Here is a 13,355-nt window from a genome sequence, read left to right on the forward strand (position 1 = left end):
TTATTGGATTCTAGGAAAAAGCCCTCATTGGTCAAAACACAATAGTAGGAGGGGAACAGGCAGGGTGAGTATGAGTATGAACAGATATTGTGAAGTTTTCACAATAGTCTCAATGGCAAAGAATTCTAATCTAATTACATCCTGTGTGTGTATGTTTTAATTTAGTTTATGTCATGATCTTAATATCTATAGGGTAGTAGACCAGTGACACATATGCTATATCCACCTGAAGAGCCGAGAAACCTAACTACCCCAGGAGCGAGCACTGTCTAGTTTTTATTTTGCCCTCCTTGTTGAGAGGAGAGGTTAGTCAGCTATTTGCCAAGGGAAGTGAGTGGGCAACAGGACTTCCAAGATCATCCCAGAAACAATAACTATTAGATCCTAGAGGGCAGTGCTCAACATGTAGGAAGTGATCAATAAATGGTTATTGTTGAACTAAGCAATTATGTAAGAGTTCTTGTATAGTCACGTCTCTTCCATGTGGGTTCTTTGGTTGTTTTCTCTTTTTTTTTCCCGTGGTGATTCTCAGTAAAACCCACAAAACAAAAATGGCTTGTGGGCTTACCATTAGGAGGAGGAAGGAATTGGGCTGCTGTGTAGACTGTCTCAGCCTGAAGAGAGAAAACTCCAGGAAATTAAGTAGATTGCAGCAAGGTTAAAAAGAAACCCGATACTGGCCCACGCCTCGAGGGTTTGGCACAGAGGGAAAGAAGATCAGAGGAGCAGGCTGGAGTCTGAGGGGAAGCTCTTGGGGCTAGAGTGAGGGATGGGAGCTTGAGTTTCCAAAACAGGGGCTCTTTGGTCACTTTGGGGCCACAGAAGACATGTATGAGACATTGGTTGTGGGAGAGAGGCAAGAGAAGGGAGACCAACTCTTAAGGCAGAAGGGACCATGGCAGAAGGGATTATGGCAGCTTTACATGTTGCAAAGGACCTGCCCATTTCTTATTTCCGAATTGGGCTGCTTTAGAAAAAAAAAAAGAAACAAACCTTTGTGATTCTTCTCTGTTTAAAACTACCATGGATTCAGCTCAGGAAATGGACCTTCATGGGTTGTAGGGTGATGATTTTAGCAGTTGGACTCTTGGCTGACTCAAAGAGAGAGTATGGGCTTCACAGGGGTATGGTAGGAAGGCTGAATAGCAATTTCTAAAATGACCTTCCCAATATCTTTCCCCACACACAGAAAAGGATTGAGCACAATCTATTAACAAATTTGTCTCTCATTTATAATTCTTTGAACTGTCAGAGCAATCCTAGCTGATTGAAAGTAATTATCAATCTCTCCAAATGATTAAACAGCATATTTAGATTTTCATTTATATCATCATTTTACTTGAATGATGTGTATGTGTGTGGGACTGTGTATTAACAAGGTATCTCTTCAAAGTTATAATAAATACTTGAAAAAAAAAGAGTTGCCTATTGCTCAGCATAAAAGGAAAAACAAGAAGTCTAGGGCGGGTAAGCCAAAGAACAAAATTGGGACCTAAAATAAATGATAAAAGACAGACTCTGGCAGAGATAAAATTTCAAGAGACATAAGTGATAAACACACAGAAAAATACTTGTGACGTTCCTAGCATAGCATCTGAAGATTGAAAATTCTGGTCAGCATCAGCAAACAAGCAGTGTAATTAATGTGGAACAGAAAGAATACCACAGATGTTTAAAATTATTTTTTTTTCTACTGACTCAGTCTCCTGCATATTTACAAATTGAAGGTTGTAGATTGATAGCCCCTGAGATTCATGCCCAATGGGCCCTGCTCCAGGTTTGTGTTTGCACTCAGTGACATCCTGTTGGGTTCAAACTATTTCCCCCAATTAGAATATAAGAAAAGTTACCGCCCAAACCTGCTTTGTCTCACATTGGTCTTACACGTGTGTTCTGTTAAGGAGTCACTCAACAGGAATAACAAACAAAAACTCCCACCAGAAACTGCAGCATCTCACAGAGGGGGTGCAGGCTGCTCTTCTTCACTAAGATAACTCAGTTTGGTACAGCCTCATTCATAACACAATAATAGCAATTCGTTTCCACTGGGTTCATTTGAATTCTGATTTTGCTACATGTCCCCATCTGGATTAGCTCAACAAACTTTAAATGCTAGAGAAAGATTATGCAAATGTGGAAGTTCATAACACTCTGAAGAGATTTCCTTTTGCAACCCCATGGACTAGGCAAATGTTTCACGAGGAGGTAAACTAAGTCACCAAGATGTTTTGCTGGTGTGTTAAGGTCTCCCGGCAAGTCAGAGGCAAAACACCGGAATCTTGGCCAGAGTTTAAAATTCTGCAGGTTAGTGTTAGAGCATGATCGTCTTCCAGATTGGTGGGGGTTTTTTTGTTGTTGTTTTCACTTTTTTTTTTTTTTTCCAGTGCTTGTTAAACATGAAATTTTTCTGAAAGGGCAGTCACAGAGTAGCCCAAATGGTTTGAAAAGAGCCAGCTCTACAGAGGAAAGCCCCACATCTTATACCTGGGAGCCGTTCCTTCAAAGCGTGCTGGCTGATAGGACGCAAGAGAATTTCAGTCGTGGATTGTGGTGACCTCTGAGCATCTCAGGTGGTTTAAAGGGCATCAGGAACACGGCAAATCCTTTGTAACCTGGAGGAGTCAGCCCGCTTCTCTGGTTTGAGACAGACACCAAGTCTCATATGGGGGTCTGTGCATGTGTCAGCCATTCCATAAACACTGAAATCATATAATTTGCCAAATTGTGTGTTCCTAGATAAGACGTTCTACTTTGCTTTGAAGTTGATCAAAAGCCAATCCTTAGTTCTTTTTCTATGAAAGAAATTAGCAAAATAGAATATGGTGAGAATAGATTAAAAGGTACTAAAAATAAAATGTTCTCATCTCTAAAAATTATATATTCACAATTTAAATGTTCTCTTGACTTAGATAGGAGTTTTGTCCACATTTACTTTAAGACGCAAAAGGTATTCTAACACACATACCAGGCATAAAAATAATTTCTCAGAGTCTCTGGCCTACAAAAGGTACATTTGGTTGTGGCATGTAAACTGGTCCTTCCCCCCTTGCCACTGTGTCCCCTTTTAACAGTTTCCATCTCCTTTTATTCTTTCCCAAGTCACAGGGTTAGGAGAATATTAGCAATTATCTTTGACAGACTCACTTAGGTTATGTTTACATAACAATAAGAAAATGTTTCAGGAAGGAATTCACTATTGCACTAGGGTGTAGGCATTAATTTCTTCATGTAAGAACCAGTTCTCCTTTACAGAAGGTTTCATCAAAATGTTTATTTCAAGCCAGTGGGTTCAGCCTAGTTAAGGGGTGTTTTCCACATAAAAGCTTCATGGTTGGATAAGAACCGGCCTCACCCAGGGTGTCCTAAAACTGTCTTATCTTTTAACACATTTTCTAACTCCTTTTAGACAAAAGAAGGAAACCAAAACCAAATTGGGGCTAACAATATGGTTAGGAAGATAGGGCATCAGCATTGTGCTAGGGACACATATTCCTGTGAAAATGAAGGAAGTGCAAAGGAGAGAATCATGAAATTTCACAATGTTCAGAGCTGGAGGGACTTAAAACTAATCTAATCTTCCTTCTTCTACACATGTGGGAACTGGGAACCACAGAGCAAAGGGACTGATTATATTTTCTAAAAACACTTGGCCTGTGATCCAAGAGCTGATTGAAACATTTCGAGGCAGATTTTTCTAGATATTCCAGAAAAAAAAAAAAATCCAGTATTCTCTTTTATTCCAAAATCCAATCATTCATATGCCTGGAAGTCTTTTCCTATATTTCTCTCAAATTTCTCATGCTTATTTATGACAAAAAAGGTTTACTTTTTGGCAGACTGCCTTAGGTGGACGAATATTCCAAGACAGGACCTGGAGTCTGGCTCTGGTTAAAGGGGACCCTAACTCTGGCTAGAGACAAATCTCTGTTGCTGCCATTGTGGGACTTGATGTTCGGCTGTTTGCCCATGACTCAGAACTGAGGACTCTTTAGCCTACAGGAGTTAGAACGGTTCTAACAGGGACCAGGTTCTCTGCTGACCCTGTGTGTCCCTGGCTCAGTCGGAGGGATAGAGAGGAGTGCTTTTTGGTTTTGATCACTTTCTTCTGGGGCAGTTTAAGCTTGCCTCTTGCTCTTCCAACAAATCCATAAGATTGTGTTTACTCTCTTCTCTTCTCTTTCCTGTTTTTTGGAATTTTAATTTGCTAGCCATTGAAAATTGTCTGTTTTCCAACTTTCACCCCCTCCACCCCCTACCCCAACCTTTATTCTAATCCCCTAATCCCATTTTAGCAAAGTATTGAGTTTTTTTTCATTTTTTTTTCTCCCTGTAGTTTTCTGGCTGCCTTGGGAAGTTTACCCAGCCCCCCACTCCTTTTTTTTAACCAAAAGTGAATTTTGCTTATTTGGACATTTAAAAATTAATGTCTTCTAGTTTCTATGAGACTGGTTTCTCTCACTTTTTTAATCATTAGACTTCTTGAAAGAGGTCTATACTTAGTCAATACTTAGTGTCGTCACATCTCATTAATTCCTCAACCCATTACAGTCTGGCTTACACCAACAGCGTGCAATTAAAAATGCTTTCTCACCAGTATCCTCCCAATTGGCCAGTTCAGTGGCCCCACTCTTCCTTGTCACCCTGCTTGACATTTATGCAACATTTGACACGGTTGACCAGCCACTCCTTATTGAAACTCTTCCCCTTCTCAGGCTCTTTCATTTCATAGGCTCTTGCCTCTCTAAGCTTTCTTCATGGGCTTCCTTTTCTGGTTCCTCCTGCCTTTTGATGTTGTTTTTCTAGGGGATCTATTTACGGTTTGCTCACACCATACACCCTTACTCTGCTTTATTGTTCTCAGTAACCGCAAATGCATTGATGAAGTTCTCTGGCTTATAATTTCTCAGCTGAACTCCAGTTCATAGTTCCTAGAGCCTATAGGACATTTTCAACTGTTTTCTCTGAATGTGATGGATGATGACTATTATTCTCGTTATCGTCATTATTAAATTCTCTGTGCCTTTGCTCATGCTGTTTCCTTGGTTCCTCCTTCACCTTCCCTGCTTGGAGCACTCCTGCTAGCTATTCAAGACCAGCCCCCCTGCTGCCACCTGCTCTTCAGAACATTCTCTGTCACTCTGAAGAGGAGTTTTTGTTATTTCCTTTTTTCTTTTGGAGCATTTTGATAGTGATAATGACTAACATTAATCGAATTCTTAGGTGCTATTCTCTGATTTAAGTTCTCATGGATGATCTCATTCAGTCTGCACAGAAACCTCTGACAGGTGCTTTTATCATCTGCTGATTTTGCTTGAGAAACCTGACTCAATGTAATAACTTGTAGGTTCTCACAATAAAGTTTCAAACCCAGGTAGCCTGAGTCCCTCCGCAAATACCTGGAGCTAACTTTTACTGACTGCCTACTTTGTTCGTGGATTTCTGTATTATCCTCCTTTAGTCCCCAGAACACTGTTACAAAGTGTTACAAAGTACAGTTATTATATCTATTTTGTGAATGAGGAGACTGAGACACAAATAAACTAAGCAACTTGCTCAAAAGCCGCCTAGCCCCCAAAGTAGCCAAGTCAGGACACACTTTTATTTACCTCTGTTATAGAACTCCCCAAATCGTTCTATAGTTAACTACCTAGGACATCTTTCACTCTTCTCTCTGCTCTGTGAGGGCCCCGATGATGTTCCTTCCAACTTTTTATCCCCTATATCTAGTCACAAAATAGAGGTTCCAAAATGTGGAGGGAGACTGATAAACAGATTGGTTACTGTTGTCTTTGGGTCATTTTTCTAGGACAGTTGATATGCATCCATTTTGTTCTGTTTTCCATGGCCAATCATTTCTGTGTGTGTAGCATTGTGAAGCCAAATGTGAAAATGCTGTCTCTGCAGACTTTCTTTCTGAGTAAAAATAGTTTCAGTTCCCAGAGGTAAAATAATTGCTGCCCTGACAGCCTCTCCCTTTAGCAGTTTTAAGCTGTTGTGTCCAGATGGAAGGTTTAGTTGAAGAGACCCTTAATCTATTCAGAGATAAATACCACATTTCACAGAATATAAGCCTAAGACAAACTTAAGTCATGTTGAGGTTTGAAAGAGGCCATTTTCTGTTGAGTGAGGTAGTATCTGTCCATCTCAGGTACTTGCTAGCTCTGTTACCCGACCCCTTTCTTCCTTCCCTCTTTCCTCCCTCCCTCCCTCCCTCTCCTCCCTCCCTTCCTCCTTCCTATAGCTGGACCTTACTTCATGCTGAAGATGTCACATAAAATTCTCTCTCCACTCTCTCCAAAACAGGTTGGTTTTGTAATTTTTCAACCATAAAATACAGTACTTTGCATCAATACAGTGCAATATATATATTCATTTTTCTTGTTTTGTTTGTTTATAAAATTACAGAAGTACTGGTATACCTTGTTTTATTGCGCCTCTCTTTATTGCCCTTCAAATATATTTCAGTTTTTACAAATTGAAGTTTTGTGGCAACCCTGCGTCGAGCAAGTCTGTCGGTACTACTTTTCCAACGGCATTTGCTCATTTTGCGTCCCTGTGTCACAGCTGTATTCTGTCAATATTGTAATTCTCACAATATTTCACACGTTTCAATTATTATTATATTTGTTATGGTGATCTGTGATCAGTGATCTTTGATGTTACTATGATGCCTTCCTGAAGGCTCAGATGATGGTTAGCATTTTTTAGCAATAAAGTATTTTTAATTAAGTTAGGTACCTTGTTCTTTTTAGACACAATGCTACTGGACACTTAATAGACTACAGTGTAGCGTAAACATAACTTTTAAATGCACTGGAAAACCCCAAAATTCGTGCGACTCGCCTTACTGAGATATTTGCCTTACTGCAGTGGTTTGGAACCAAACCTGCAATATCTGTGAGGTATGCTGGTAATACATGTTTATTGTAGAAAATATTCAGAATGTAAAGTTATATGTAGTAAAATTTTAAGTTTCCTAAACTGAGATCACATCATACATACTATCTTCAGCACATTTTTCATGTAATAATATATCTTTCCATGTCTGTGTTAATAAATCTACTTCAGTCTTTTTAATGGTGACATCGTGTTCCATGTTAAGGAGTATGTATCTTATAAGCCAATTCCCCTTAGAAGAACGTGTGGTTTGGGCTCCACAATGCTAAATATACACATATCTTTGTGCCCAGGTGCAAGAATTCTGTAGCTAATTTCCTAGATTCTATAGAGTTGCTGGGTCAGGGAGCATGTATTCTTATTTTGATAGAGTCTTCTGTGGTATATGATCTCTAATGATGGCCTCCCATATTCACATCCTTAGATGGAACCTCACATTAAATCTGGGCTACCTATCCTTACAATTTTAATTTTAATTTAGCTAATAAACATAGTTAAATCTATATACTTTAACTGATATTGAGAATTAATCTGAATCTATAACTTCTTCCTCCCCCTGAACATGACAAGACTGGTAGCATGCTTTTACTTTTCCCTTTCCTCCCCATCTTTATTTTGACTAGATCATTTGGAATTTTCTAGACTTGCTAATTTTTAAAATGCTATTCCTCTATTTCTTATGACATTTCCTAATAACTGAATTAAGCCTCACAGCCACATTATTAAAAATAATTTAGAGTTAACTATAAGTGCTAGTGGGCTTTGTTTCTCATCCCCTTGTAGCATGTTATACTTTTTGAAAATTCTTCTTTTATTTTAAACTCCTTTTCTGTACTTTGTATTTTTTTTCCCAAAAGAGATGCCTGGGTGGTAAAGTTTATAAACCATTGGGTATATAACAATATCTTTATTTTTTCCCTCATACTGGATTGATATTTTATCTGGTTATGAAATTCTAGGTTCAAGATAATTTTTTCTTAGCTTTTTGAAAGCGTTTCTCTATTATCCTTGAGTACACTCCATCATTGATATAAAATATGATGGCCAACTGATTTTTGTTCTTTAGGTAATTCTTTTTTTTATCCTTGGAAAATTTTTAGATTTTCTCTTTGTCCTTGGAATTTAATAATCTTACTAGGATTTGTTTGTGTTTTTATTTGTTTGCTTTTTAAAATTTTCTGACACAACACTTCGGTGGCCATTTTCAGGAGGAACATTCAGAAAGTCAGATCCTAAAGCTCTCCTAGCAAGAGGGTTCTGAATTTTCTTTTATCATTATTTCTTGCTTTTTATCTTAAAGAAAAAACAAACCCCAAAAACTAACAGGCTGTGAGAAACACAAAAACAGTAGACAGAAAAGGAGAAACAACATTTGCAGTCCATAATTTAAAAAAATCTTCTCAACAGTTATTAATCATAGTTTATTATTTTTACCATTTTTTTCCTATTGAAATAGACCTGAATATCTAGAAATAATGCTATCATTCTTTTACAGCCAGACCCAAGAAACTTAGATTATAGAATTGATGTATTCCTGTGGGGAAAAATTTGCTCTCTGTACCCCAAAGCCTCACTCATTTTCTTAATAAAATTGAAGATGGGCTTGTCCTGAAGATTAATTTGGCCTCATTCATTATAAAATCATTTTCAACAATTTAACAAGTGAATTTAGATTACATATCTAGATTGTATGAATTTCTGAAAAATATATTAATAATATATAACATGCAATATATCAACAAGAAATCCCTAGCTAAATAAATAGCTTAAATGTATTAAAGGAAAAAAAGTAGGTCTGCCTGAATATCCATGGGCTAATCTTTACTGAATGTTGCTCTGTGCCAGGCTCCTCTCTCTACTATTTTTATAAGCATCTGTCCTTTAATTCTCACATTAGTCCGATGAGGCAAGCGTTGCCATTACCCTAATTTTACGTAGGAGGAAACTAAAATTGGTAGAGCTTGCATGGGGCCACACAATTAAAAAATGTGCAAACTAGCGAAGTCAGGACTTGAATCCAAGTTGCCTCATTCCTTGGGAGTGTTTGCTTAAGGTACATGGTGGTAAGGAAAGTGTTAGGGAGCTTGATCTCTGCACCCCATAATCAGAGAAGATATTCTGGAGGCTGTGGTTCCTGAAGGGATTAGCCAGGTGAGGAAGAGAAGGGCATTTCAGAAAAGGACAATTTTTACAATGACACGGAAGAGAGAAGAATGTGGCTCACTGGGAGAACTGTATATTGTTGGGTGTGGATGTAAGTGTCTCTCTGTGGCTGTCAACTTTTGTGAGTCATGGTGGATTTGATTCTTTGGGTTTTATCAACAAAATGTCTGCACGGTTGTCCAGCAGTTCACATCAATGGTGAAGGTGGTTAAAATAACAGAGCTGATGGAGACCTGGTTATTTCAATCATATAAACATACTGTTAAGATTTGGTTTCATCTATTTAGATTGGGGGCTTAAATTACCATGGATTTCAGATGAAATTTATCATAAAACACACTATGGTCCAATCGTATTTGCTCATCAGAATAATTGACAGTAAAGTTCAGGACAACAGTATCAGATCTGCATGATTCTGGCCCATAAGCATTTCAAACAGGCTGTCCACTTATGAGTAGGCCCCTATCAGGAAGAGTGAGAATGCACACCAGAGGAAAAATGTTAGTAAGTAGAGTTCTTTCAATTTTGAGCTTTCAGAGCATTTCTATGCACGTACATGAATCAAGAGCCAGTTGAATAGTTAAGAAAATGCTTTACACAGAGCTCTTTAAAATTTAACAGGTGTCAAAGAAATTCTACCAAAGAAGCTGAAGTGCACTTTGAGTGTGTTTTATGTTCAGCGTTATTGCCTGACACAAGGACAGAATGTGAGACCGAGTATCATCATCAGGGGAATGCTTAAATGCTAGCTCAGTTTAGGTTTCATCATGTGCCGGAAATATCTTGGATGATTCTATCAATTCCCGATAAAATAATGCACCAGTTCTTACACATCTCGTACCCATAGAGCATAATGAAAAACTTGCAATGATGAGTTGTATTGTGATTTTATTAAGTCATCTACTATGACTGCTCTGTGTCATGTTTATCTGTGGGAGCCAATGCAGTGTGTGTGTTAGGTTAAATTCCTTCTGTAATTTGAACCCCTCTCCATTGGAGTGATCTCTGACCACTTTTAAGGCCTTGGTATTCTTTCAAAAACAAAGGCCTTATCTCTTCAGATCGCACCCTGAATTCCATTTGCCTCTGAATTCCAATCAAAGAAAACTGAATAATCCAATTCCCTTTGAAATTTTTGATGCAATCTGATGTTGACAAGGATCTCCAGAGTAGTCTATGTGAAAAGTATGCTCTCCTGCTGGATCATTGCCCACATTGGTTTTTTAGTATCTGATTCAAAGCTGTTTAAAACAAGGTTTCTCTAAAGTCTCTTACATTATCACAGCTTGGATAAATTGACTTTAGTGGAAAACATCTTGACATATCAGCTTCATGAATTTAGAAAACGTAAGGGTTTTGTCAGAGAAAAGTGTGGTATGATTAAACCTTGATATGGTTTAAAAAAGTGATTTGTAACAAAGCTTTGTTCAGGAGATGGGCGAAATTTCTAAGGACTGACTTACAGTCTGAGACTGGCTGACCTGTAGAATTTGTGATTCTCATGCAACATCAAAGAGGGGATGGAGGATACAAGGATAAATTTACAAGTCACAACATGTTTTCTGGGGCATGAACATTCTCCTCTCTCCTCTGGCCCCTACATTTTATCCTTCAGTGGCCTTCTATTGCAGCAGTTCTCTGAACCTCTCATACGGCACTTAATCTCTTTATTCTTTTGTCTTGTTTTCAAGTTGTTCATGTGTTTTCTTGCCTCCACAACCAGATTGAAAGTTCCTGGACTGGAGATCAAGGGCCATGTTTTATACTGCTTTTGTGACTATCACAGTATCTAATAGTATGCTGAGTTCACAGGAGACCCATCAATCCTAGTAAAGTGGAACCAAATTGAATAAGTAGCCTTGGTAATCTTGACCCAGGGCCAGGCAGAATCCACAAAATCTATTGGTCCTCATTGGCAGCCACATCACATTTCATTTCTATGCCCAAGTAATCTCCTGCCTTAGCTATCCACGTGCCATCTTCTCCTCAAAAGGCATCTTCTTTTTTGGAAAATTTCTAGGTTTTTCTCATCTGTAGTCCCTTTTCATCTTGAATGCCAGGTCTAGGTATATGGCATTAAATGTATTTTTTGGGTCAATAATTAACAAATTAATAAATTATACCTGTGTGGTTGCCTAGTCTCATAGGATTTAATAGTAAATATATGCTTACAGTCCTTGTAAGCGGTTTCTTAGTATATCAATTTAATTTTTATTGAGTGTGGCAAAATTATCATTTTTGTTGGAGTTCATCTTTGCTTCCAGAACCCAAGCTATTTATTTATTTTTTGTTTCCTCTTTTCTCTTAAAAATATGTATTTCCTTTGATTCTAAAATCAATAAGTAGTTATGGTAAAGATTTTGGCAAATACAGGACAACAAGAAAATTAAATCCATCCATAATTCCATCGCCTAGAGATAATGTTTTTAAGATAATTTCCTGCCATACTCTTCCTATGTATATGTGTATACATGACCCTCAGTCTGTTAGCTTGGATGTATAAGACATATTTTTTTATCTTCTTAAATCCAAATGAAGTCTGACCTTATCCTTCAGCCATCCTTCCAGAGGATATTATAATCACCTTGCCAACTGTGAGGAGATTTCACTTATATTTTTATTATAATTGACTTGAAATTATAATCAATCCATGAAAAGTAGATATTTTTATAATATTCAGTCTCCTATCTAAGAATATGGTATATAACCTTTGTTCAAGGTTTCTTTTGTCTTCTGGTAAAATGTTGTAGGTTACCCCCCCAACCCCCTGTGGGTGCAGAAGTTCTACTCTTTTCTAAGTTATTTCTAGGTGTTTAACTTTTTTAATTGCAATTGTGAAAAGACTCTTTTTATACTTACATGTACTGTTATTAATGATATTATTTAAGAAAATTGCTGATTTTTTTGTATTTACTTTTTCTTCAACCATATTAGTAAATATTCTTATTAGTTATATTAATTTTTAGTTTACTTCTTGGAAATTTTTAGCAGATCATAGCACCACTGACAAATGATAACAGTTGTACCTCTTATTTCCATTTCATGTCTTATTACATTGACTAAAATTTTCAAGAATAAGATTAATAGGGGAATTCCCTGGCGGTCCAGTGGTTAGGACTCAGCACTTTCACTACTGGGCCGGGTTTGAACCCTGGTCGGGGAACTAAGATTCTGCAAGCCACTCGGTGTGGCCAAAAAAAAGAAAAAGAGGAAAAAAAAAGAATAAGATTAATAATACTGATATCTCTATTTTAAAGAGATTGAGTCCAGTGTTTTATAGATTTATATCATGTTATCTGCTGTTTTGAGATAGGTGCTCCTTTTTATGCTGAGTAATTAATAGTTACTTTTAAAAATTATTCTTTGAACGAGATTTCCTAAAGAATTTTGTAGCTATCTGTTTAAAAAACTATTGTGTAGGGCTTCCCTGGTGGCGCAGTGGTTGAGAGTCCGCCTGCTGATGCAGGGGACACGGGTTCGTGCCCTGGTCTGGGAAGATCCCACATGTCGCGGAGCGGCTGGGCCCGTGAGCCATGACCGCTAAGCCTGTGCGTCCAGAGTCAGTGCTCTGCAACAGAAGAGGCCACAACAGTGAGAGGCCTGCGTACCGCCAAAAACAAAAACCAAACAAACAAAAAACTATTGTGTAGAGAGTAAAAGTGTCAACATGGGCATAATTTACTAATTTATTGGTCATTAATGGATAGTGGTATGGTAATTATGGTAATAAATAGCATTTGTAACATTTGTTTACATTTCACTTAGACTTTATTATCCATTTATATTTTTGTTTTTATCACTTGTATTTGCATTTTTTTCCTTCTTCCACTGCATCGTATCTTCTTAAGGAATCATATTATTCCTTTGTAACATCTTACAGTGTCTTCTAAAGTGTTCACATTCCATGGGCACTTGTTGTTGATGACCTACTAACCGAGTATTGATCATAGTAACAACAATAATAGTGACCCTGTATTTATTTATTGACTATTTACTATGTACCCAGGCAGTTCCAAGAACCTTATATGCTACCTTTTTAATACACACAATAATCCTTTAAGGTTGATATTATTATTATAATACCCTTTTTTCTGTTTGAGGAAACTGAGGGACTGAGAGAGGTTAAGCAGGTTGCCTTGGGTACACACCTAGGAAATTATAGAGCCTGGAATTGAATCCAGGCATCCTAATCCCAGAGCTATGTTCCCTTCCACAGATGGTCATGTTCTTGTGTAAGTCATTCTGGTAAACTTCCTTAAATGAAATATCAGTCCTCCTTTATAACTATGAAACCT

This window comes from Delphinapterus leucas, chromosome 12, assembly GCF_059928025.1.
Source record: "Delphinapterus leucas isolate spDelLeu-1000000601 "Yukka" chromosome 12, BTC_Dleu_Yukka2, whole genome shotgun sequence".
In the NCBI taxonomy this organism is placed as follows: Eukaryota; Metazoa; Chordata; class Mammalia; order Artiodactyla; family Monodontidae; genus Delphinapterus; species Delphinapterus leucas.